Source organism: Cervus elaphus, chromosome 13, assembly GCF_910594005.1.
Source record: "Cervus elaphus chromosome 13, mCerEla1.1, whole genome shotgun sequence".
In the NCBI taxonomy this organism is placed as follows: Eukaryota; Metazoa; Chordata; class Mammalia; order Artiodactyla; family Cervidae; genus Cervus; species Cervus elaphus.
Genome location: NC_057827.1, coordinates 7,820,399 through 7,847,061, shown reverse-complemented (window position 1 = coordinate 7,847,061; position 26,663 = coordinate 7,820,399).

The following is a 26,663-nucleotide window of genomic DNA, read 5'->3' as shown; positions in this document are numbered from 1 at the left end:
ATATGTGAGGTCTTTGAACTTTTGCAGGATTTGTTTTTAAGTATCAGATATGCATGGGTCTCACAAGGACTGTTCACTATATTTTATTTTCAAGATTCATTTGGTATCATGATATCATTATAGTTGAGCAGTGTGGTCTTCTATGGATCATTAGCATAATAAAGCTATTTCCACACTATATATTAAAATGGAACAGGAGAGTAAATATAGCCTTGGGTTAAGACAAAAAAAGGTATATGGTTGCTCTTGTCACATAAAGTCAACTGCATAAAGCAATTATCTTTGTTGATGAGATTTAGAAAGAAAATATTAGGTCAAGAGCTGCATAGCAGTACCAGGTACTACACTGATATACTCCAGTTAAAATATTGTATCCCGAGCAACGCCACTATCTGAGTAAGTGTTCTACAGATCCTGACCAGTCTCCAGAATCCTTCCAATTTTGCACTGGTAGTAAAAGACAGTGAAATGAGATACACTAAGAATCACAAACCCTTCATCTTTTGGGATTTGTAGAATGACACTAATCTCTGAAGTTTCCCCAGGAATATGTCATTGCTTTGTTAAATAAGTCAGAGAGGGAGTAAACCAGTGTCTTCCTTCCAACTGGACTTTCTGATCAAAATAACCTTCATTATATAAATCAGAAAATCAAGATGGGACCTATGCTTCTCACTAAATAAAACTATTCCTAATTTTGTCCTGGGAAGTCAGAAATTTAAACCACAAAATCTGTTCACAATACCACCAGATCCAGTATATGTTGAATTCAAGCCAAGTATATTTCACCTATATATTACACATGGCACACTTTCTGAGTGATGGACAGCATGTGAGCATATCCCTTTCCAAGCACAAGTGTTTCCATTTCCTTGCTCTACAATAACTCTGACAAATGGGAGCATTTCCTTCTGGGGAAGACCTTAGAGGGAGGAGAACTGTTCATACCTGTACCTGTGTGACTGGTTCTTTGTCACAAAGATTCAACGTATTTCTCAGTCACAGAGCTTCCATGTGAACTATCACAATGTAAGAAAAGATTTTACATTGACAATCTTTCCTTTAGTGTCTCCTCCTTCAGTACTCATCTTCTGGATAACTTGCTGTAGCTTTTACATCAGTACTTGCTGCATCATCTTATATCTTTATATTATGGACAAGGCTTCTGTCCTTTGACCTCATGGACCAACCTCTGGTTGCTTCAAACTTTTCTTCTGGAGCTTTCTCACTCCTCTCAGCCTTCATAGAAGTGAAGAGAGCTTGGCCCTTGCTTTGGATTAAGCTATGACTTAAGGGAAAGTTGTGGCTGGTTTGATTGTTTATCCAGACCACTAACACTTTATCAACAATAAGATTGTTTTTCTTTCTTGTCATTTATGTGTTCACTGGAGTAGCATTTTTAATTTCTCTTTAGAGCTTTTCCTCTGCTTTCACAAGTTGGTTAACTGGCACAAGAGGCCTAGTTTTTCATCTGTTTTGGCTTTTAACATGGCTTTCATCCTAAGCTTGATCATTTCTGGCTTTTGATATAAAGTAAGAGATGTGCAACTCTTGCTTTTGCTTAAACATGTACTGGCCATTGTTAGGCCATTGTTAGGGTTATTAACTGACCTAATTTCAATATTGATTTCAGGGAATAGGGAGGCCTGAGGCAAAGGAGAGAGATGAAATGGATTGATTGGTTGATGGAGAAGTCAGAACACACATATTTATCCATTAAGTTCACTGTCTTTATACAGGGATAGGTTGTGGTGCCCCAAAACAATTACAATAGTAACATCAAAGACCACTGATCACCACCTATAATAAATATAATAATAAAGAAAGAATTTGAAATATTGCAAGAATCCATATAAGACAGAGATGGGAGGTGAGCAAATGCCATTGGAAAAATGGTGGCAATAAAATTACTTGATGCTTTGTTGCCACAACTTTCAATTTTTTAAAAATGCAGATCTCATTTTATTATATTTCACTTTTATTGAAATATAATAAAATGAGATCTGTCAGTATTTGAAATATTCATTGATAGTTGGAGATAACAGTAGAAAGCCCTATGTTGGAATGAATTCCTTGTTTCCAGTCAGAATAATATGATCTTGGAATGGTTGTTGCTCTTTAGTCACTAAGTCATGTCTGACTCTTTTGCAACCTCATGGACTGTATCCAGCTATGCTCCTCTGTCCGTGGGATTTCCCAGGCAAGAATCCTGGGGTGGGTTTCCATTTCCTTCTTCAGGGGATCTTCCTGACCCAGGGATCAAACCCAGGGCTCCTGCATTGGTAGGAAGATTCTTTACCACTGAGCCACCTGGGAAGCCCTCCTGGAGTGGTAGAGATAAGATAATGGAACTAAAACATTAGCATATGGATTGGCAGAGTGCTTCTAAAAAATGTTTATTTTGGAATAATTTTAAATTTATTGACGCATTTCAAAGATGGTTTTTGTATACTCTTCACTCAACTTCCCTAATGTTAGCGTCTTATATGTCCATTGGTATACTTGCCAAAACTAAAACATTAACATGATATAGTGCAATTAACAAACACTTTATTGGAATTTAGCTAGTTTTTCATCTATTGTTCTGTTCTGTTCCCAGATCCAATCCAGGGACACCACATAACATAGTCTTCTCATCTCCTTAGTTTCCTTGTCAGGATTACTTTGTTGACAAATGCTCATATAGTCAAAGCTATGGTTGTTCCAGTAGTCATGTATGGATGTGAGAGTTGTATGGATCATACAATTGGTCCATAAACCATGTATGGACCATAAAGAAGGCTGAGCACTGAAGAACTGATGTTTTTAACCTGTGGTGTTGGACAAGATTCATGAGAGTCCCTTGGAATGCAAGGAGATCAAACCAGTCAATCCTAAAGGAAATTAACCCTTCATATTCATTGGAAGGACTGATGCTGAGTCTGAAGCTCCAGTACTTTGACCCCCTGATGTAAAGAGCCAACTCACTGAAAAAGACCTTGATGCTGGGGAAGATAAAAAGCAGGAGGAGAGGCGGATGACAGAGGACAAGATGATTGGATTGAATGACTGACTCAATGGACATGAGTTTGAGCTGGTGTGCTGTAGTCCATGGGGTCACTAAGAGTTGGACACAAATGAGTAACTGAACAACAATGACAACAACTCCTTAGTCTCTTCTGAACTCTGACAGTGTCTTAGTCTTTCTTTTTCATGATCTTGATAGTTTGGGAGAATATTTGGTATTTGGTCAGGTATTTTGAGTTTGTCTGATGAATGCTAGTGATCAGACTAGGGTTAAAGGCTTTGAGGAAGGATACTACAAATGTGTAGTATCTTATCACATCATTTCAGGGGGTACAAGATAGCAACTGACTCATTACTGATAGCTACCTCGACAATTTTTTTTAAACATAAGATTCATCAGGTTTTCCCTCTGCAAATTTGTCATTTTTTTTCTTCCTACATATACTCTCTTGTTTGAGAGCTAGTCACGAAGTCTAGCTCAAATGCAAGAGGAGGGAAATTAAGTTTTATCTTTTATAAGGAGAGTATTTATTTATACATATTATTTGAAATTCTGCTGTAAGAAAGATTTATGCCTTCTCTCACATTTATTTACTTGCTCAGTCATTTATTTATATTATTTTGGTCTCATGGATTTTTTCATTCTTTTGATCATAATTCAATACTTTTATTATTTATCATACTCAGAATGCTTCAGCTTTTTCACAATGGCTCCTTTATCCTTTTGACCTGCAACCATTTTTGTTTAAGCAGTATATTCTGGTAGTACAGGATGCTCAAATCCCATCCTGTGTTTTTCTCTCCCCAGCCTATTTCCGTAGGGAGCTCTGGTTCCTTTTAGTATAGGACGGTATCAGAAAGCAAGATCTGGAAGCTAGGTGTGTTCACTACTATCATTTCGTCACTGTTTCTGGACCTTCTCAGCAGACATAGCTAGAAAATATATATTTGCTTATTATCCATATACACATACATATGTACCCCTTTATTTATATACAGATATACAATAGACACAGGCTTATAACTGAATTATGTGTATATATTTGCATATGTAAATATAAAGATTGACATTTGTTCATACTGATATTTCCAGTGTGAACCCAGAACCTAGAACTTTATTCTAGTTCTCCATCCCCTTACATATAACTAGCTTCATTTCTGATCATGGGAAACCTGGTTCCCTTTTCTTATGATTTAAATATTTATTTAGCAATATTATATACATAAAATAATATATTAATTATATACAATTGTTTTTCTCTTTCCCTGGTGGTTCAGACAGTTAAGAATCTGCCTGCAATGCAGGAAACATGGATTTGATCCCTGGATAGGGAAGATCCCATGGAGAAGGGAATGGCTACCCACTCTAGTATTCTTGCCTGGAGAATTCCATGGTCAGAAGAGCCTGGTGGGCTACAGTCCAAGGGCTCACAAAGAGTCAAACAAGACTGAATGACTAACACTTTCACTTTTTGACTTGAACATAACAGTAGTCAGCAAAAAACTGTTTTCCAAAGTTACTTAGGTCAGATAATTTTTGCTTTACTTCCTTTAAAGAGATCATTATTTGCCTACAATAAATATATATAGATATACATTAGATAAATATAATTCTTTTCCTATAGTGTGAATCCAGCCTTGTGATCTTGGGGTTTGCACTTGCACTAGAGGTGAACAGTCTCTGTAGCACACAGTTCTGTGGTTTTTAGCATTCATAGATCCATGTGTGTGCCATTGTGCTGTGTGTGCGCGCTTAGTCGCTCAGTTGTGTTCCACTCTTTGCGGCCCCATGGACTGTAGTCAGGCCCCTCTGTCCCTAGGGAAGAATTCCCCAGGCAAGAATACTGGAGTCGGTTGCCATGCCCTCCTCCAGGGGATATTCCCAACCCAGGGCTTGAACCCAGGTCTCTCGCATTGCAGGCAGATTCTTTACCATTTGAGCCATCAGGGAAGCCCATCTATCATTGCTGGACCAAATAAAAGAGTTTCATTACTTTAAACTTTCCGTGTGTGGTACCTTTGGCATCAACCCCGCCTATGTCAAACTATGGCAATCACCGGTCTGTTCTCTGGCCTTAGAGATTTACTTTTTTTTTTTTTTTTTAGATTTACTTTTTAAAAATAAAATTATAGTCATGGAATTACACTATGTGCACCCCTTTGGGTCTTCCTTCTTTCACTTGGAACAACTTATTTAATATTGATCCATATTCTGCAAGATTCAGTAACTCATGTTTTTGTATTGCTGAGAAGTATCCCCTTGTATTATATACTACTGTTTCTTTATATATTCATCTGAAGAGTATCTTGTCAACTATCTGGACATGAAAATGTTTTTTGGAAAGCTTTTACTTTACTAGAAATTTAATTTCTTTAATAGATATATGGCTATTCAGCTTATCTATTTCTTCTTGAGTGAGTTTTGGTAATTTGAGTCTTCCTAGTAATTGGTCTATGTCACATAAGTTTTCAAATGTAGGGCCATAATGATGATGTGGGAGTCTGTTGTTATTCTATTTTTACCTTTGTTACTGTTACTTTTAAATGTCTGTGGAACCTGCTGATGTTGCCTGCTTGATTCATGAATTTGATAACTTGTGTTTTGTTTTGTTTTGTTTTTTCCTTTTTTGGTTATGGTCCCCCTAGAGGCGTATCGACTGTACTGATCTCTCTTTGGCAGGGAACTATATTCAATAAGTGAAGTGAAAGTCACTCAGTTGTGTCCGACTGTTTGCCACCCCGTGGACTGTACAGTCCATGGAATTCTCCCGACCAGACCACTGGAGTGGGTAGCCTTTCCCTTCTCCAGCAGATCTGCCTGACCCAGGAATCGAACCAGGGTATCCTGCATTGCAGGCAGATTATTTACCAGCTGACCTACCGGGGAAGCCCTATATTCTGTAATAAACTATAATGGAAAGAATGTTAACAAGATATTGCTTTCCTAACCAAAATTAAGATAGATTTTGTACTTTTGTAGTAAGGTCATCATCTCAACTGCTTATTATAAAAACTTACACAGAGAACACAGTCCTTAGCAAGCTGAGCAATTTTTACAAGAGGTGGTTTAACAGAGGAGGAAATCACAGACCTGAGTCCTAAGGCTTAAATTATAGTCCTAGTTCAGCTTATTATCACCTGGACATCCTCTGACACATCAAATTTTCTCATATATAAAACAGAGAAAAATAACTTTCATGCCCTCTGGGTTATTGTGTAATGAAGCATTGTAATTTATATGATGTTTAAATGTTATTGCTAGCATTTTTGCTTTCAGAAAAGTTTTATCCCTAAATTCAAACTCATGCAAAAGAACAATGATTGTTTTCTTTTACTTATCTAGCCATCCAGAAAAAAATCATTATTTCGGCAGTGATGAACGTGTGCATGTGTAACTATTTTAAGGGATGATGCATGATGAAGGGAGTGAATTCTTGTGAGTATAGCAAATCAGCTCTTTATATATCTATTAAAAGAGAAAAGAAGCTTAATAAAAGTTATCTCTTTATATATATATATGTATATGTATATATATATATACCTGAATATATAGGTATATAGATAAATAGATATAGATCTAAATCACTTTGCTGTACATCTGGAAATAACACATGGTAAAACAAGTACACTTCAATTAAAAAAATTAAAATGCAGCTTTGTTGATCTTTGTTTTTATTTTTCTTTCTGTTATCAATTGTATTGATTTGCTATAATTTGTACTATTTTATTCTTTCTGTTTGCTTTAGTTTTAGTTTTCTTTTTTTTCTAGTTTCCAGTTTCTCTAATGGAATAAGTTACTGAAGTTAACTCTTTCTAATACAAAGATTTAGTGTTATAGATTTACTTGTAAGCGCTAATTAAGCTGTATTCCTCAAATTTTGGTGTTTTCATTCTCTTTTCATGATTTAAATTAGTACACTTTAATTTTTAGGGAAATTAACTTTTATGCAGAGTACAACATGCAAAATCCTGGGCTGGATGAAGCACAAGCTGGGATCAAGACTGCTGGGAGAAATAATAACCTCAGATATGCAGATGACACCACCCTTATGGCAAAAAACAAAGAAGAACTAAAGAGCCTCTTGATGAAAGTGAAAGAAGAGAGTTAAAAAGTTGTCTTAAAACTCATATCAATCAAAAAGCTAAGATCATGGCATCTGGTCCCATCACTTCATGGCAAATAGATGGAGAAACAATGGAAACCGTAAGAGACTTTATTTTTGGAGGCTCCAAAATCACTGCAGATGGTGACTGCAGCCATGAAATTAAAAGACACTTGCTCCTTGGAAGAAAAGCTATGACAAATCTAGAGAGCACATTAAAAAGCAGAGACATTACTTTGCCAACCAATGTCCATCTAGTCAAAGCTATAGTTTTTCCAGTAGTCATGTATGGATGTGAGAGTTGGACCATAAAGAAGACTGAGCACTGAAGAATTGATGCTTTTGAGTTGTGGTGTTGCAGAAGACTCTTGAGATTTTCTTGGACTGCAAGGAGATCCAACCAGTCCATCCTAAAGACAATCAGTCCTGAATATTCATTGGAAGGACTGAAGCTGAAGCTGAAACTCCAATACTTTGGTCACCTGGTGTGAAGAACTGACTCATTGGGAAAGATTGAAGGCAGGAAAAGATGGGGATGACAGAGGATGAGATGGTTGGATGGCATCATTGACTCAGTGGACATGAGTTTGAGCAACCTCGTGGAGCTGGTAATGGACAGGGAAGCCTGGTATGCTGCAGTCCACAGGATTGCAAAGAACTGGACATGACTGCGTGTCTGAACCTAGTGACAGAAAATCCCCATACACTCAGCTTACCTCAATATTAACATGTTGTATTAGTGTGATACATTTGCTGCAATTGATGATCTAATATTGATACATTCTTATCTGAAGTCCATAATTTGCATTGAGATTCACTGTTTGTGTTTACGTTCTGTAGATTTTGACAAATGTATAGTGACATGTACCCACCATTACAAAGTCGTACAAGATGGCTCCACCGCCTAAAAACCTTTATGTTCTGCCTATTTGTGTCTTTCTTGCCCCTAACCACTGCCAACTACTAAATGTCATTGTCTATAGCTTTGTCTTTTCCAGAATGTGGTATAATTTGAATCATTCAGCATGTAGAATATTTTGATTGGCTCCTCTCTTAACAGTATGCATAATGCTATTGCACATTTAATAGTATACAGTGTAAGCATAAATTTTAAATATAACTTTTTTGGAAACCAGAAAGCTCATGTGACCTGCTGATTGTGATATTCTCTTTATTGCAGTGGTTCGGAACTGAACTGCAATATATTCAAGATATGCTTGTGTACGTGCCATCACAGCAATGCATTTCTTTATATCTTGATGAAAAGAGTGTCTTCCAGGTCCTCTGTGGAAGCTGTTTAAAGAGTAGCTGACCAGTTTTACATTAAAAGATTCACTCCAATATGTCCATCTCTTGAGCTCTTGTCCTCCTCACTCTGAAGATTGCTAGATTTCCTGCTTATTCCTCTCATTGGTGGTGGCTTAAACGCTAAGTTGTGTCCGACTCTTGTGACCCCATGGACTGTAGCCTGCTAGGTTCCTCTGTCCATGGGATTCTCCAGGCAAGAATAATGGAGTGGGTTGCCATTTCCTTCTCAGGAAGATCTTCCCAACCCAAGGATGGAACTAGGGTCTCCTGCACTGCAGGCAGATTCTTTACTGACTTAGCTAAGAGGGAAGCCCTATTCCTCTCATTAGTTTGGGTAACCATTGAGTCCAGGTTTCAGTTACAACTTAGCAGACTGTTAATGCCATTCCAACTGGGTAAGCCAACAATTACATCCATGTGAATATATGTGTATTAACAATTTCAGTCCAGTCTCATCTCAAATTTTGTCCATTTTGGCCAAGTATTATTAAACTTCCTTTCCATGCATATTTTCTTATAGATAAAAATTTGCAGACTTTGTAGCTCCTTTGACATCTGTGTTATCATCAAAAAGATGACTAATTCTTTGTCTGGGCTCTACTGGAATACAATACCATGAAGAGACTTGCAGAGTGCTGAGAAAAAGTAGCATCACCTTGTGAGGCAATTTCCTCAGCTGCATTTATGGAAAGGATTTTTTTTTTTTTTTGCTGGAGAAAGTTGGTCCCTCAGATTTGAGGGTGGGAGGGTGGGGTCAGGAGGAAGTTCCAAGTGGAACATGGGTTTCAAGATTCTCAGCATTCTCTCTCTTTCTTTGGCCAACTTCTACCTCTCCATTAGTTATCTACAGCTGCTTAACAAGATCACCACAAACCTAGTGGCTTAAAAAACCACAAGTCTATCATCTCATGGTCTCTGTGAGTCAGGAAGCTGGGCATGGAATAGTTGGGTCCTCGGCTTCAAGGCCTCACAAGCTGAAAACCAGGTGTCAGCTGTGGCCAAAATCTCACCTGAGGCTAGACTGAGGAAGGATCTGATTCCAAGCTCAGGTGGAGGACAGTTGCTTTACAATGTTGTGTTGGCTTCTGCTGTACAACGTGAATCAGCCTCAGTATACAAATATCACCCTCCGTCTTGAGCTTCCCTCCCTACCCCATCCCGCCCCCTAGGTCATCACAGAGGACTAGGTGCAGCTCCCTGTGTTACACAGCAGCTTCCAGCAAACTATGTATTTTACACATGGTAACATATATATATTTAAATTTAATATATATTAATATATATAATATATTTATATATTAAATATATTTATTATATAGTTTAACATACAATTAGGTTATTTGTATATGTATTATTTATATTTTTATATTATGTTTATTATTTATATATTTATATGTTAATTTTAATATATAATAATTAATATAATATAATACATAATATATAATTATATATTAATATGGAGAAGGAGATGGCAACCTGTTGGTCCTTTAATGGACCGGAACCTGGTGGTCCGGAGTCGATGATAAGAAAGCAAGAGAGAGCACTTGTTGGTCCTTTAATGGACCGAGAGTAAGAGAGAGAAAGAGGCTGATATCCCCTGGTTTATGTGGAAAGCCAATAGAGTCCTGTTCTTAGGGTTCGCTCTGCTGCATGTAGGCACCAGGCGCCCTCTCCAGTGGGTGAAGGCACAGTGCGCCTTCTCGAGAGGGTCTTAGAAGCCCGGGCAAGAAAGTGAGCTCAGCGGGCCTCCGCGCTCCAAGGAATTAGCCAGAAATAGAGAGAGAGAGAGAGAGAGAAGGAATAGAAAGAAAGAAGGAAAGAAAGAAAGACACGGGGACCAAAGCTCTGATGGAGCAAAGGTGTTTTAATCAACATGGCATGGGCATATATACTGTCTTACCAGGTGATTATTCTCAGCAAAGACAAAGATTAAAATTCCAGACTTACGAAACATAAGATGATCTCTATCAAAGAGAGAGTTGCAAACAATCACCTTTTACCATATGGCTCATAAAAAGGAAGAGGGTACTTATCACTGTAATGAGAAATGCCTGGATTCCTCAGCCCCGGGAAAGGTGTGCCTCTCCTCTTAATTCCTGAATATTCAGGAATCAATAAGGGCCAGGGGGTTCCTGACAGATCCAAAACAGCACACAGGAAGCCTCTTGTTAAATGCTTCCTGACAGCAACCCACTCCAGTATTCTTGCCTGGAAAATCCCATAGACATACCCGCTTGCCTGGTGGGTTTCAGTCCATGGGCTCACGAAGAGTCGGACATGACTGAGCGACTAACACTATATATTAATATAATATTATATATTAATATAAATTGATATAATATAATATAATTATATATATATATTTCAGTGCTACTGTCTCAGTTTGCCCACCCTCTCCTTTCCCTCACTGTGACCACAGGTCTGTTCTATATATCTGCATCTCTGTTACTTCCCTGAAAACAGGTTCATCAGTACCATTCTTCTAGATTCCATATATATGTGCTAATACACAGTATTTGTTTTATTCTTCCAACTTACTTCACTCTGTATAACAAGCTGTAACTGGGCATTACAGGTGAGAAAACAATAGTCTCAACTTTTAATGATTCCAGAATTGTGTCACTTAGGAGTGTCTTGGCTTCCTCCCAGTGATGTCTCTTGAATAGCTGTGTGAGCTTTAGTTAGGTACTTAACTTCTCTGTGCTTCAATTTCCTCATCTTTAAACAGGAGCTACTTCATAGGATTGTGTGACAATTAATATATGTAAAATTTTAGAATACTACAATCAGAAAGTAAATGTACTATATCATTGTGTATACGTTTGCTGATGTGCGGTTGTTGCTAATTCTTGTGGCTTTTTCTACACCCAGATTCAAAAGCAAGAACTCTTTAGGCATTTTTTTCTGAAGACACTATTATCTAGGCAGGTAAAGAGGGGCATGTTGGTTATAACACCGTGCACTTGGCTGAGGGGCAGCGTAAGGACTTAGTGGCACAGACCAGGTAGAGAAACTAGGCTTGGGGAGCTGGAGGAATTTGCCTAGAACAGAGCCCGCAGCCCAGAGAGATGCAGGGAACCTGAGGAAGGCAGTGCCAGGAGAAGAGGAGACTGGGCTCAAGGCCTCCAACCAGGGGGGGAATTCTGGAGAACCAGTGCCTTCTTTGAGAGTGATAGCTGGCTTCGACTTCTCTAAAAAAGACTTTGACAAAAGGTGATCATCAAGATACCAGGAGCCTGTCTGAGTACTTCATGAGAAGGCCGCCAGCTTTGTAGGACACTAGGTGTTAAAGAGAACAGACGGCAAAGTGCTGTTGAGAAATGCGCCACTTGGAGGACGTGCAGGGCCCAGGTCTTATCCGCAGCTGCCCGGGCGATCAGGCCAATGACAGGGAGGGCGTTTCCCCTCTGTGAGATGCGTCTGTGCTCAGTGAGGAGTCATGTCCTTATTTTCTCCCCTCCTAGCCACCCTTGCCATGTGGCCCACAGGCCCCAGTCGCCAACCCTGCCCTCCAGGACCGGCTGCCCCCGCCCCCACTCACCCCGCTCTCTCCACCGCCCTGAGCCCCATCAGGTCCATGGCCCATCATGGTGACGCAAGCAAAGAAAAGCCTGCTCCTACTTCGGGCTTCATGGTGGGGTCACCACGACCTTCCATAATCCTCTATATCCCCCAGAACCATCCCCTCATGTCGAGGAGTCAAAGCAAAGCTATGCTGAGAGATGATGTTGCAGTGGAGTGCCAGCAGCCAGATTGACTTCTAGGGTGAGGGTTGGTGTTTTTTGTTCCAAGTTCAGAGTGAAAACATTTCTTTGAAGATTGGATAACAGAAGGGAAATGAAATGGAAGGAATATGCACCCTAAATTTCCTCTTTCTTGCTTTACAAATAAATAGTAGGGAGGAGGGCAATTTGGCCGTATCTATTAAAATGTAAAATTTTATAAAATGTGCAAAACATAAGCACCTCACAGTGGGAACTTGATTTTCTTCACTGCTATTAACTGCTACAACCCCCAGAATCTAGAATACTAGGTGAAAAATATTCCACTTCAAACTATTAAATTTATGACTCAACCCTTTCACTCCTCAAAATTCTGTTGCATTTTTCAGCTTGTGCTACGTACAGTTTTGTAAAGTGAAAGTGTTAGTCGTTCAGTCATGTCTGACTCTTTGTGACCCCATGAGCTGTTGTCCACCAGGCTCTTCTGCCCATGGAATTCTCCAGGCAAGAATATTAGAGTGAGTAGCAGTTCCCTTCTCCAGGGGATCCTCCCAACCCAGGGATCAGAACCCAGGTCTCGTGCATTGCAGGCAGATTCTTTACAGTCTGAGCCACCATGAAGTTTTGAAGGGCCCTAATGTATAAGCATGGGATAGCAATAAACATCTCTTTCTCTGTTCCCCAGCATGGGGGCTGGAGGTCAGCTCTGGCCCTCTGTGCATGTGCTCCCATTCTGGAACTTCAGGTGGAGGAGAAGCAGCCCTAATCTCAGATGAGCTGTTCCCAAGGCAGTGTGGAGAGCTGGACAATACTGCCATGGCCAGAGCATCCATTCTGATGTGACAACCACCATGTGTCCAAGGCCAGTGATGGGACAGGGAATGTAATGTTTTTGCTGGGAGGCATGACAGGGGCAGGATAAAAATGATGTGTGAACCGTTAGAACACAACTTACCACACAATCATGAGGACACACAATACAAACAAGCAGGCATGGTCAAGGGTGGCTTTCAGAGTCTTGTTTGTGAAGAATAAAAATAAAAAATTGGAAAATACAATCAATAATGGAATATATAATGCATGCTAGGGAATATGCTGTTGCAGTTGTACATAATAAGGTAGAATGAACATCATTCCTTACATGATAAGGAATGAACAAATCTCAAAACATCCTTTTGAGTGAGAAAAACACATTGCAAAATATCTGAAAAGAGGAAACAACACAAAACACTAACTTTTGGGTACAATTATGTGTCTATTGTTATTGTTCAGTCGCTCAGTTGTGTCCAACTTTCTGCAACCCCAAGAACTGCAGAATTAAAGGCTTCTCTGTCCTTCACCATCTCCCAAAGACTGTTCAAACTCATGTCCACTGAGTCAGTGATGCCATCCAACCATCTCGTCCTCTGTCATCCCCTTCTCCTACCCTCAATTTTTCCAGCATCAGGGTCTTTTCCAATGAGTCAGCTCTTTGCATCAGGTGGCCAAAGTATTGGAGCTTCAGCCTCAGAATCAGTCGCTCTAGTGAAAATTCAGCACTGATTTCTTTTAGGATTAGCTGGTTTGAGCTCCTTGCAGTCCAAGGGACTCTCAAAAGTCTTCCTCAATACCACAGTTCAAAAGCATCAATTCTTCGGTGCTCAGCTTTCTTCACAGTCCAACTCTCACATCCATACATGACTACTGGAAAAACCATAGCTTTGACTATATGGACCTTTGTTGACAAAGTAGTGTCTCTGCTTTTTCATACGATGTCTAGGCTTGCCGTTATGTCTACATGCCTTTAAAAAGCACGGTGATATGATAGATCTATAACTTTTTTGAAGCACTTCCATGTTGTTTTTGATAGTGCTTGTACCAGTTTACATTCCCACCAACAGTGCATAAGAATTTCCTATCCTCTCCAACAACTCGTCTGTCAGTACATCTTTTTGATGATGGCCATCCTAACAGGTGTGAGGTGATATTTCATTGCTTTGATTTGCATTTCCCTGATGATTCATAAGTTTGAGCTTCTTTTCATGTGCCTATTGATCAGTCATGAGAAAGAGGGGTATCCTGCCATTTGTACCAAAGTGGATGGACTTTGAGTGCATTATGCCAAGTGAGATGAATCAGAGAAAGACAAATATTGTATGATTCCACCAACGTGTGCTTTTTAAAAAATAAAACTCATAAAAACAATAAGATGGTGGTCACCAGGGAATGGGGAGTGGAGGGATAAGGCAGATGTTGTTTAAGGGTACAAATCTGCAACAGGTAGTCAATAAGTCACAGAGATTTAATACGCAGCAGAGCAAATATAGACAACAATATAGTGTTATAAACATCAAACTAGCTAAAAGAGTAGAACTTAAAGTATTCTGACCACTAAAAAGAAATGATAATTATGAAACATGATAGAGGTGTTAATTATCACAATGGCAATCATATTATAATATACACATGTATCAAATCAACATGTTGTACACTTTAAACTTACACAATATTATATATAGATCTTATGTATTTTAATTTTAGAAGAAGATAAATATGACAAGATATTATCAAACCAATAGACAGCAGGGTGAAAGGCCATTAGGGTGGGGCAGGGAAAGGCTTCAACAAACACTGAGATAGAACTGCTATCCTTTTCATGTGGGAGGATTTGAGTAACTGTTCTGGCCAAAAAGATAAGAAAACTTAACTTTTATGGAGATTATTTCTTCATAGGTTAGACAAAAAGGACAATTGAAAAATGGTCAGATGACTTTGGTTATTGAAACCAACTCCAATGTTAATGAGTTCCTTTATATGTGAGTCTGAAATTGGCAGATAAATTTGGGTTAGTGAAATGTTAAGATTTCAGGCAATGCTTTACTTTTTCATGGGAATAACTCTGATTTGACCCCAAGATGCCGTCTGGGCACTGCTGAATCACCCTCAAGTTGTTTCCTGGACCCTAGTGGGAGCTCTGAGCCACTGGGCACCCTGACACTAGGTGATTTGCGTGCATTCTGTACCTCTGATATTAAGAGGAAAAAAATAGAGAGAGAATATGAAATGCTTTCTGTCCTCAGTGAACTCTGGTTGAACCTGACAGATGTTGGAGCTTTTCATTTTCTCCTCAAGCAAGGTGTAATGGAGATTTTGTTATCTGGGTTATCACCACCACTCTGCTCTATTAATCAAGGCTCTCTGAATGTTGACAGTAGATATATAGATGCAGCCTAAATATCCATTTTCCATGGACTTGCCAGCTTGGGTTTCCATTTTGCAGTTTTATTCTCTAATATTAGTCCTCTAATTAAAAACAGAAAAGAAAAATCTTCAGCTACCTTGGCTATAAATCACAAACTTGGGGAAAGGAACTGTACTTGCTTGTTGGGCTGTTTCATCAGAAGGCTACTGCTCTAACTAAATACTTAAGATGTCTGGGCTTTGGAGTCACAGAGACCTCCATCCATTCATTTTCTGACAGGGAAGAATCATCACTGGACTTCTGTGAACCTGCTTCCTCCACCATAGTTCAGAGATAACCACTATCCCATACAATGTCATTAAAGGGACTAAATAAGATGATGTAGGTCTGAAAAGTACTAGGCTACTGTCTTGAATATAAGACAAGCTCCCTGAATGTTAGTTTCCAAGATTCTGTCTCAGATTTTGTGTTAGAAGATGGGTGATATTGACAGGGATTAAGTTACTCCATGTCAGTTGCATCAAAGTGAGTGTGGGGCATACCCGGAGGGTGAGTAGAGGAAGAACCCTTTACCTAGTGGGAGGGAAAGGTTTTGGGCAGGAAGTAGACACTTTCAGATCCACACTCCTCCATGCACCTCTTGCGTTCATCACCACAGACTCAGGGCAGCTGTGCACTGAGTCTGCCAAACTGCCAGAGTTGGCAGCCCCTGGACTCCAGGCTGAAAAACTGGGTGAAATACTGATAAAATATTGGGAAAGAGGTGTTACCAAATGCATGTTCCTGTGCCAGATGCAGTGTGAAACCAGACAAACGGAAGCATCACAGATTGAAACAGAGGAAGGTTTATTGTAGGGCCATGCGAGAGATGGGTGACTCAAGCCTCTGCTCCAAACCCCGAACTCCCCAAAGGTTTCAGTAAAGCATTTTTAAAGGCAAGGTGAGGGAGGGATGTGGTTAGTTGTTGCAGACTTCTTGGTATAGGAATTCTTTGTTTTTACAGTTGTCCACTAGGTCAGGTTATGATGTTCCTGTAAACCTCCAAAAAGAGAAATGCTATTCTCTGTTCTGCAGCTTTCTATCTCTTTATGAATGGAAAAGTATCATACATTTAAAGGTCAGAGCTTTGAGAATGGGCTATCCTGTATATTTCAGGCTATAGGCCACATTCTTTTAGTGATTAACTTGTAGCAAAAACAGTATAATACAAACGTTAAAGTAAAACAAATGGATCTCATATAGTCAGATTTTGTCTCCCCTATAACACAGAAGTTCTATTTCATTTCCCACCCGCTCAAAACATGTGAACTTGGCTAGACATTTAACCTTTCAGCATCTCAATGTTCTCATCTGAGAAATGAGGGAGCTAAGTTAAATTATATCTAAGATTCTTTCCAGGACAGATAAAGGCAAATCGTGCCCCTGCAGCTCTACTCTGCTGATAATCCAGAGAACCTTAACTGGTAGGCAGCGTAACTGGACAACGACTCACCAGCCATTCTTGGCTTCTGGAAGCTACTTTTTCTAGGATCCCAGTCTCAGGAAACCGGTTTCTCTACTGATTCCCCAGTTCTATCCTGCAGAAACTTGTTTTCCCATGTACTCTTACACAGAAAAACACATGGTTACACCACTGATTGAGTCTGTCTTGTAGGAAGTCCTCTGGGAGACAAACTGACAAGCAATGTTAGATTCACTGTGCTTAACTGTTTAAATGACCTTTGTTCATTTGGCTAACTCTAGACAGAACACTAAAGTCAAATGCCTACTTGTCTAGGAGCAGACAGAAAAGAGCACAAATACATTTTCAACTTCAACAACCAGTGATACATTGAAAGCTGCATATACATAATGATAGGGAAGAACCAATCTGGCTCCACTTTGAATCTACTTCTTTAGCTGTAACCCTTTGCTCTCTTGCTTGTGCTTAATCATACTAACTCTGCACCTTTTGTAAAAGCATGCTGCCTATAGCCTAAAATACACAGAATAACCTGTTCTCAGGGTCCTGATATTTAATAGTTCATTCATATAGAAATACAAATTGCAGAAGCATTTGTCTTGTTGTAGGTTTACAGGATCATCGTGACCTGACCTATGTGGACAGCTGCAAGAAGGAAGGATTCCAGCACTAAGAAGTTTGCAACAACCAACCATGCCCCCACCCACCTTGCCTTTTAAAATACTTTGCTGAAACCCTTTGGAGAGTTCAGCGTTTTAGGGGTGGGCATGAGCCATGCATCTCATTGCATGGCCCTGCAATAATCCTTTCTGTGCTCCACACTCCAACATTTTTATTTGTTTGCTTCACTGTGCATCAGGCAGACAAATGTGTGTTCAATACATTAAAAATAAAAATCATTGGGGAAAAGAAAAAAAATAAATAAAAAATAAAAACAGAACAAGCAAATAAGTGTGCCCTACATTCTAGAGTCCAGTTGGTTTGTGTTCAGATTTTGAGTTGTCTACTTGTTAACTGTGTCACCTTGGATAAACTTGTCAGCTATTGAGGCTCAGATTTCTCATTAGTAAAACCTTGCCTTGCAAGATTTTATGCAGACTAGAGACAGTACCTATAAACCACAGGACACAGCGAGTGTCTCCCCTCCAGGGGCAACAGTACCATCCTTGAGCACCATGCGGGGCACTGTGGGATGGTGTTTTCTCATCTCTGTTCTCTGCCCTCACGGGATGGTCAGCATGTGGCTCGTCTCTCAAAGTCCATTCCCTCATGTTTAAGAAAGGTTGACAATAGTGTTTACCTCCAGGGTTGATATGAAATGCCCTTGGCAGAGTGAGTTCTGGCAAATAATTTGTGCTCAGTACATAACTGCGACTATATTTTCTGTGTCCACTTCCTCCTACCCCTTTTATTAGATTCAGGAATGTTCTATTTGGATTTCCTTGGTGGCTAAGATGGTAAAGAATCCGCCTGCAATGTAGGAGACCTGGGTTCGATCCCTGGGTCAGGAAGATTCCCTGGAGAAGGGAATGGATACCCACTCCAATATTCTTGCCACAGAATTCCACGGACAGAGGAGCCTGGCAGGCTGCAGTCCATGGGGTCGCAAAGAGTTGGACATGACTGAGTGACTAACACTTTTCAACTTTCAGTGTTACATTTAGTAGAATCTTTTTTTAGCTAATCCATGTCAGTCTCCAAATAATTTTGTTAAATTCAATGACTAAAATAGGCCAAAGGCTGGAAATCAGTCTATGATGTCAGAGGTCATGCTAGGAGTTACAACACCCTCCCCATCCTGCTGACATTTCATGCTCAACAGGGAAAACACTGCACACGTATTTCTCTGCAGAAAAACAGCAGACTTACATTTGCCTCTGATATCTTCCAGCCCTACACAATAGGTCTCATTTGCCGCACACAGGACCAGTTAACAAAGGAAAACATGAAAAGACAGATGTCTGAGAAGATGAGCTCTGAATAGGAAGTTGCATTTCAAAAGTTCCTCTAAGAAGGAAGGACTCATTAAAGAACTGTTTTTTGGTTTTTTGTCTTTTCTCCTCTTTCTACTATGAGCTTCTCTCCTGAGATGAAAAGGCAGTCAGCTTGCAAGCAGCTTTTCTTTCCATTTTCTGTGCTATTTTTATACTATTTTTCTACTAGTCAGCCCTGCAGTTCTTTCTCCCCCAGTCATGACACCTTTCTGACTGCACATTATTGTCACTCTGTCTTTGGAACTGATCCCTGGAAGTCCAGATTCTCGCATCTTCACTTCTAGTTCAGGCTATACTTTCTTACCTTTTGACTGTCAGCCTCTGACCTAAGTTTTCACTCACATCTACTTGGGACAGTTGGTTCATTCAAAAACAAAAGCACTAGATTTTATTTTTAGAGCAGTTTAAGTTTACAGTTTTAAAAACTGAGTGGATACTGCACAAATTTTGCATGCATCCCCTCTCCCAATACAAAGTTCCCCTTATTATTATTATTATTTTAATAGGTTTACTGAGGTATAGTTGATATACAAAAAACTGCATATATTTAATGCATACAATTTGTTTAGTTTGGATGTATGTATACACCTGTGGAAGCATCACCACAGTCAAGGTAATTTCCAAAATGTTCCTTCCCTGCATTTTTTAATAATGTGCTAGGTGCACTTAACATGAGATTTACCCTTATTGTAGCAACCTTTAAATGACCAACACAATATTATCAACTATAGACACTATATTGTATGGCAGATCTCTAAAACTTACTCATCTTGCCTAACTGACTCTCTTTAATTGAATGCATTTTTTTTAAACATGTTTCTTTCTAGGCTTCTGTCAATGGTAAAAATTAAAATACTCAGGCCCCATTCCAGTAAGGTACAGTTTAGATCTTGGTTTCCTTGAGATGCTTCCTACAACGGCTGTTTAAAAATGAGGCAGTGTAAAGAGAGCCGGAAGACACAGAGGGGCAGAAACCACAGAGGCTGGGCTTTTTTAAAGGATGTTTTGTTTAATCTTTCTTCTGTAGCTTAGCCCTTGGTGTCTCACTTTTACAAGTTGATATTTTCTGGGGAAGAAGGACATCTTAGCTGGAAAGCAAAGCCAGAGGCAAAAGTTACACTTTGCCATTTAAAGAAGACAATTCAAGGAGGGAAGGAGGGAGAGCTGGCCGCCTGGTACAAGTAACAGCTGACTGTTCAACCTTGTGGGCCTGTCTGCTGAGACTGCCTGCATCTCAGAGCCACCCAAACGGGAGGAAGGAAGAACAGGGGAGCAGAGCCTCACCTTGCATCAGTCAGAGAGTCATCCTGATAGTCCTTTGATGCTCTTGAGTTTCCAGTGTCACAGACATGAACTTAGAGCACGTTTCATGGAATCTTATGCCTCAGCATCAGTAGACAAATCAGTGAAGGTAAAGAGTGAGGCGCCTACGTCAAGTCTCTGCCTCTGAGATTGTAGGGCTGGGACGGTGCAGGAGGGAGCTGGAGGCAGAGGAGCCAAGAGGATCTGAAGTAATGCAGTCCAGTGGGTGGGGGAGGGGAGTAACGCTCCAAAATATCTCTGGCATTCAGATGTTTTTTTTTTAGCTAAAAACAACCAGGGCCGAAAGAACTTCAGAAGAAATTTTGACCTTCCTTCTAACTGCCTGAAAAAAATTTAGATAACAGGGCTCTTAGAAGAATAGAATGATCACCAGAGATGTCTGCAAAGAATATGGGCTATGTGTGGTGGGGAAACTCTTAGAGATCAGAGTACACTCTGTGTCCCATAGTCTCTGCTGGGCCAACAAACATTTATTTACCAAATATTTGCTTTTCCATCTCCATGTGAATTGCCTTCTTCCTCTTTGATGTCTCAAACCTCTACCCCAACCTCCTTCTTTATCTCTAGCTGAAGGTGGTTTGTGAGGTGAGGGTTTTGCCCATTTGGGGAGCTGCTCAGTTTTCCTGGGTCTCTCTCATGGACACATGTTATTGAACTTTTATTCAATTTTCTTCTGTCAATCTGTCTCATGTCAATTTAATTATTAGGGAGCCAGAACAACCTATAAAGGTAAGGAAACTTTTCTTCCTCCCCAACAGTGATGATGTTTGGCCACTTTTGAAGGAGACTGTAAATCATAGAGAGAAATCTTCACGCCAACAACCTGGCTGAAGCACAGCCAGGGCGAGATTCGATATATTGACCACCACAAGTGAGCTACATAAGTAAGCATGAAATTCAAAGAATTCCTGGTTCTAGATTGCAAACTAGGAGACTCTTGAACTCCTCCTTTGGACAACCAAAACAACAGCTACATACAGAACAATTCTCGTGGAAAGAAACCGAGATACTAGCTGAGTGATTCCTACACATCAGGGGAACAAGGAAAAAACATACCAAAATAGTCAGAGACACACTTTCTCCAGAACCCCATGCTCTGCTCTGCACAGCTGCATGTGATCAGGGGCAAAAGCACGACTCCCAACTTCTCTCTGAGGAACAAAGAGTTTGGCATCTAGAACTTCAACTTTTAAGACTTCTGCCTGAAGGACAAGACTCCAAAATGTGTAGCTCTGAAAACCAATGGAGCTTGTGTCCATGAGACCCACAAGACTATAGCAAAAAAAGAAACAGTTCTTAACAGTCTCACAAGGAGTCTCAAGAGGAGTCCCTTGAATTTAACAAATTCAAGGGATCTGCTTTTGTGGCTGCTGCTCAACGTGTCAATGAGGATATTAACAAGTAGTAGCTCACATAATTGCCACTAAGATGAAGTAGGATTATCTATGTGAAAGCACTTGGAAAATTTCAAAGCATTATACAAATGGGATGTAGAAATAATTCTCAGTCCATATCTACTAAATAAATTACTTAACCAGGCATCAGCCACATTGAAAAAATTTTTTTTGCTTTTTATTGGAATATAGCCAATTAACAATGCTGTGATTGTTTCAGGGGACTCAGCCATACATGTGCATGTATCCATTCTCCCCCAAACTCCCGTCCCATCCAGGCTGCCACATAACATTGAGCAGAGTTCCCTGGCACCAGTCAGATTATACTAAGAGGAATTTGAGGCCTAAACACATACTGCTTTAAGAAATTGATAATTAGTGGCAAATCATGTAAAATATATGCCAAAAATCATATAATATATCCTAAAAAATAAAAAAAAGCCTGGCCCCAGACATATGCACAAGATCCTTCTGGCGTGATGCTGATGACCTGGGGCAGGGCAGAGACAGCATGCAGACGGTGCCCAGCAGCCTCTTCATCTCCAGGAGGATGGCAGTAGGCTGCTTGAATTCCCCCAGGGCTCAGGGCAGAAGAAGCAGCCACAAACGTTCCTCTACCGGCCTTTCCCTATCTGCATTTCCTAGAAAGAATGCTTCAAACTCACAACCAGCTGCCTTATAATATTGGCGTCCTAACTAGAAGATGGGCCGATTGTAGCTGTGTACCTCACAGACTCAGGATGATGAAGTAGAACCACAAACTTCTCTGAGGGTAGGGGTTTCTGTTCTCTTTTGTTTATGACATTATTCTCAGCCTGGCATGCAGCAGTCACTCAATAAATATTTGCTGAGTGATGAAATGACAAAAATGAGTGAATAATATGGACACAGGCAGAGATAAGAAGCTAGATCATCTGTGGGAAGGGCCTGGACTCTGTCTGCTGGGTGAGGAGAAAAGAAAGACTTGGTGATAAGAAGCTAAATAGATCACTAGAAGGACTAGAAATCGGCATACTCCTCCTGAGTGGACAGAGAAAGGGAGACATTTAAATCAGCAGTAGATGTCACCTCCCTAAGGAAAGGGCAAGTGAAGGGACTTGAGGATGGCCCTTCTTTAAGGTTATACAAAAACAATCATCAACTGGACTTAACTGTGATTTGCAGAGCACTCCACACATCAACAGTGGAAAACTTCTCAAATGCACACAAATCACTCACTGAGACAGACCAGATTCTGGGACACAAAATAAACCATGGCAAAGTTAAGAGAACAGAAATCATTCATAGTATGTGTCAGATCATAATAGAACTAAACTAGAAATCAATAAGAGAAGAGCAACCAAAAAGCCTTCAAATATTTAAACAACACACTTTTAAATAATTCAAGGACCAAAGAGGACATCGCAAGGGAATTTTTTTTTTTTAATTAAGTAAAGGAAAATGAAGATATAACATGTCAAATTTAGTGGGCTACACTTAAAGCAATGGTTAGAAGGAAATTTATAGCATTGATTCATCATTATAGAAAATAAGAAATTTCTCAAATCAATTATCTAAAATTCCACCTAGAGACACTACTGGGGAAAAGAGCAAAATGAATACAAATTTAACAGAAGTAACAAATTATAAATATGAGAGCAGAAATTATGAAAGAAGAATATAATAAAATACTGGAAATCAATAAAACTAAAAGCTGATTCTTTAAGAGGATTTCACAAGGTTGGTAAAGGAAAAGTAGAGGGGAAAAAAAACCTACAGATTCCAATTATCAGAAATAAAAAGGGAATATTAGAAATGACCTTTTATAATTTAAAAAGACAAGCAGGCAATATTATGAGCAACACTGGCCACAAATTCAACAAATTAGACAAAATGGACTAATTCCTTAAAAATAAAATTCAATAAAAATTGATAAAAAAGATAATGTGCATAGTCCTATATCTATTTTTAAAAAAGTAGAATTTTCAGTTAAACATGCTTCTTCTCCCTAAATAAAAATAAGGAAAACTCGAGGCACATATGATTTCACTAGCAAACACTTCCAAATATTAAAAAAAAAAAATTTCTATGCAGTCTCTTCTAGAAAATAGAAAACAGTTCCCAACCTATCTTATAAGGCTGGGTGCATGCATATTCAGTTGCTTAGTCATGTCCGACTCTGTGATCCCATGAACTGTAGTCAACCGGATTCCTCAATCTATGGAATTTTCCAGGTAAGAAGCAGGTTGCCATTTCCTTCTAGAAAGAAAGGAGAAAATAAGAAAATACTGAAACTCAATAAAACAAAAGCTGATTGTTTAGTTGGGGTTGAGTTGCTTTTCCTTCCCCAAGGGATTTTCCCAATCCAGGGGTTAAACCGATGTCTCCTGCATTTCCTGCATTGGCAGGCAAATTCTTTACCACTGTGCCACCTGGGAACACCCATACTAGACCAAAAAATCATAAGAATAAAGACTAGAAACCAAAATCCCTCACCACCATAAACATAAAAATCTTCAACAGAGTTGTAGGGAAAGAGCAAATTAGCCAAGATGGCATGTTCAGGCCCTCTCACCCCGCGTTTTGTAAGTAATGAGTGTGTAACATCTGAGATCATTTCTAGCTCTGCACATGTGCATCACGAGGTATTCGTTTGGTCATGGGCTACTTTGTGCTGTACGCATATATGGGCTCCACCTAAAAAGTGGCGACATTACTGCTGGGTCATGGCAGTGTCCATTAGGTCAGCCAGGATAGGAGAGAATACAGGGTGTCTGTTGCTATGGATGCTGCACCAGCCAGGAGAGAATAATCACATCTGCAATTCCTGCGGCATCTTGAGTCTCCTTCCACCCTCTTAGCTTGTGCCTTGCCTACCCTGGGTTCAGCAAACAGTGTGGACAATGTGAACAGCAAAAACAACTGGTGTCAGGATCAGGATCAGCAAGACAATTGGCATAGTTGGCAGGATACCCAGCAGGTAGAGGGGCCTGAGCCTTCACAGAAGAGGCAGCAGGATACCCAGCAGGCAGCGAAGCCTGAGGCTCCACTGGATGGAGGAAGCCAGTGGCCACCGCATAGCATGTGGTACCGTGTGGCTGTGATTCTCTTGGCGTGGGCTCTGGCGGAAGACTGGGAGGTGGCGGACGGGTCACCAGATAGCATTGAAAAGGTGTTAGAGGTGTGAGTTCCTGTTTGTGGAACAAGACGACATGGACTGCCATTGCACCGTGGGGTGGATCTTCCTGACTGCCTGGAGGCGCATATGGACGGTGCCCTATGCAATGCCGCACCAGTGCACAATGTGCAAAGACACTTGGAAGAACCAGAGCAACGTACACTGGCGTCAGAGCAAGGACCCCGTGGCTTTAAGAACCCAGCATCTCTGACAGCGGGGCGGTGAGTGACGGTGATGAGGAACATTATGAGACTGCGGGTCCCCGCTTGGCAGTGAGGCCTGTTGTGCAGCAGAAAGAGAAGCATGAGCAGCCTGTGACCCAGGGGGCGCATCCTCAGGGGGCCCCCCATGTGACTGAGTTCACGACATATCGACCATATATTCAGGCAGAATTGGTGGACAGGGATGCAATTTCAGCAAAAGCCCTTGACAGCAGGGCTCTTGCAACTTTGGGACTCAGGGGTGGATAGTACCACTTGTTTGGGGATGAGATAGGACAGTTGGCATCTATAGGCACTTACACCCATTGAGACAAAGACTGCAGAACACTAAGGGACTCACGCAAAGAGTGCCTAACCAAACACATGACCTCATGGAGTGGATTAACGCTGCCATGTGGTCAAATGCAGCCGAGCTCCCAGATACTGTGAGTAAACAGCGTACGTACAACGGTTGACACGAGTGGTGAGAGAACTGGGTATGAGGCAGTCAATGCTTAACCCAGATACGCAGGGCCCAGATGACAAGCGTTTACTGGTGGTGTTAGAGAGGCCCTGCCCTGTCCACCACTTTTGGATCCCTGACTGCTATCCTCGCCCCCCATGTGGGGTGCTGCCTCTATGGGGTGACCCCAATGGTGGCTAGCTAGGGGGGAATTGGAAGGATGGTGGCAAGCGAAGGAGATTAGAATTGTGAAGACCCCTAAGGGGCCCAAGTTGGTAAAGGCCCCCCATCTTGGGTGTTGAGAATGCAAGTGTGGGCTGATTTGCTGGCAGTGGGAGTTAACAGAAATAAAACTGATAGACAGCCCAACGCTCTGCTCTTAGAACTATGGAGTTAACTGAGACCAGAGCAGCAGTTTGCCAAGTTTTGGAAGCACCCACAGCAAGAGATACAGGCAGTTCAGTTAAAAGATTACATGGCACTCACGGATGTTCCTTTAGATGATGTCCTTTTCCACTTTGAATAGGGTTCAGATTAAGATGCCCTCCTGAAAAGCCCAATCAGGGACCAGTGGCCCCATGTGGAACTTGCAATTTGCTGTCCACTAGCTAATGTACAGAGTGTAATGACCCTGGTTGACACTGGCGCTGAATGCACCCTTGTTTACAGAAAGTTAGAAGCTGCGTCCGGGGTTTAGAGCAGTGTACTGTGAAGGCTGTGTCCTGTGATGTGCTACTGACCTCTGATTCTCTTGCAGATTTAGAGCAGTGTGTAAGCATTTGGAATCACATGGGTGGGCTGTGAATGACACAAAATGTCCCCTTTTTGAAGGGATGGGCCCAGTCACTGGGAGTGGGGGGGGTTCAGTTCAGTTCAGTCACTCAGTTGTGTCCAACTCTTTACGACCCCATGTATCGCAGCACGCCAGGCCTCCCTGTCCATCACCAACTCCCGGAGTCCACCCAAACCCATGTCCATTGAGTCAGTGATGCCATCCAACCATCTCATACTCTGTCGTCCCCTTCTCCTCCTGCCTTCAATCTTTCCCAGCATCAGGATCTTTTCCAATGAGTCAGCTCTTCGCATCAGGTGGCCAAAGTATTGGAGTTTCAGCTTCAACATCAGTCCTTCCAATGAACACCCAGGACTGATCTTCTTTAGGATGGACTGGCTGGATCTCCTTGCAGTCCAAGGGACTCACAAGAGTCTTCTCCAACACTACAGTTCAAAAGCATCCATTTTTCAGCACTCAGCTTTCTTCACAGTCCAACTCTCACATCCATACATGACCACTGGAAAAACCATAGCCTTGACTAGATGGACCTTTGTTGGCAAAGTAATGTCTCTGCT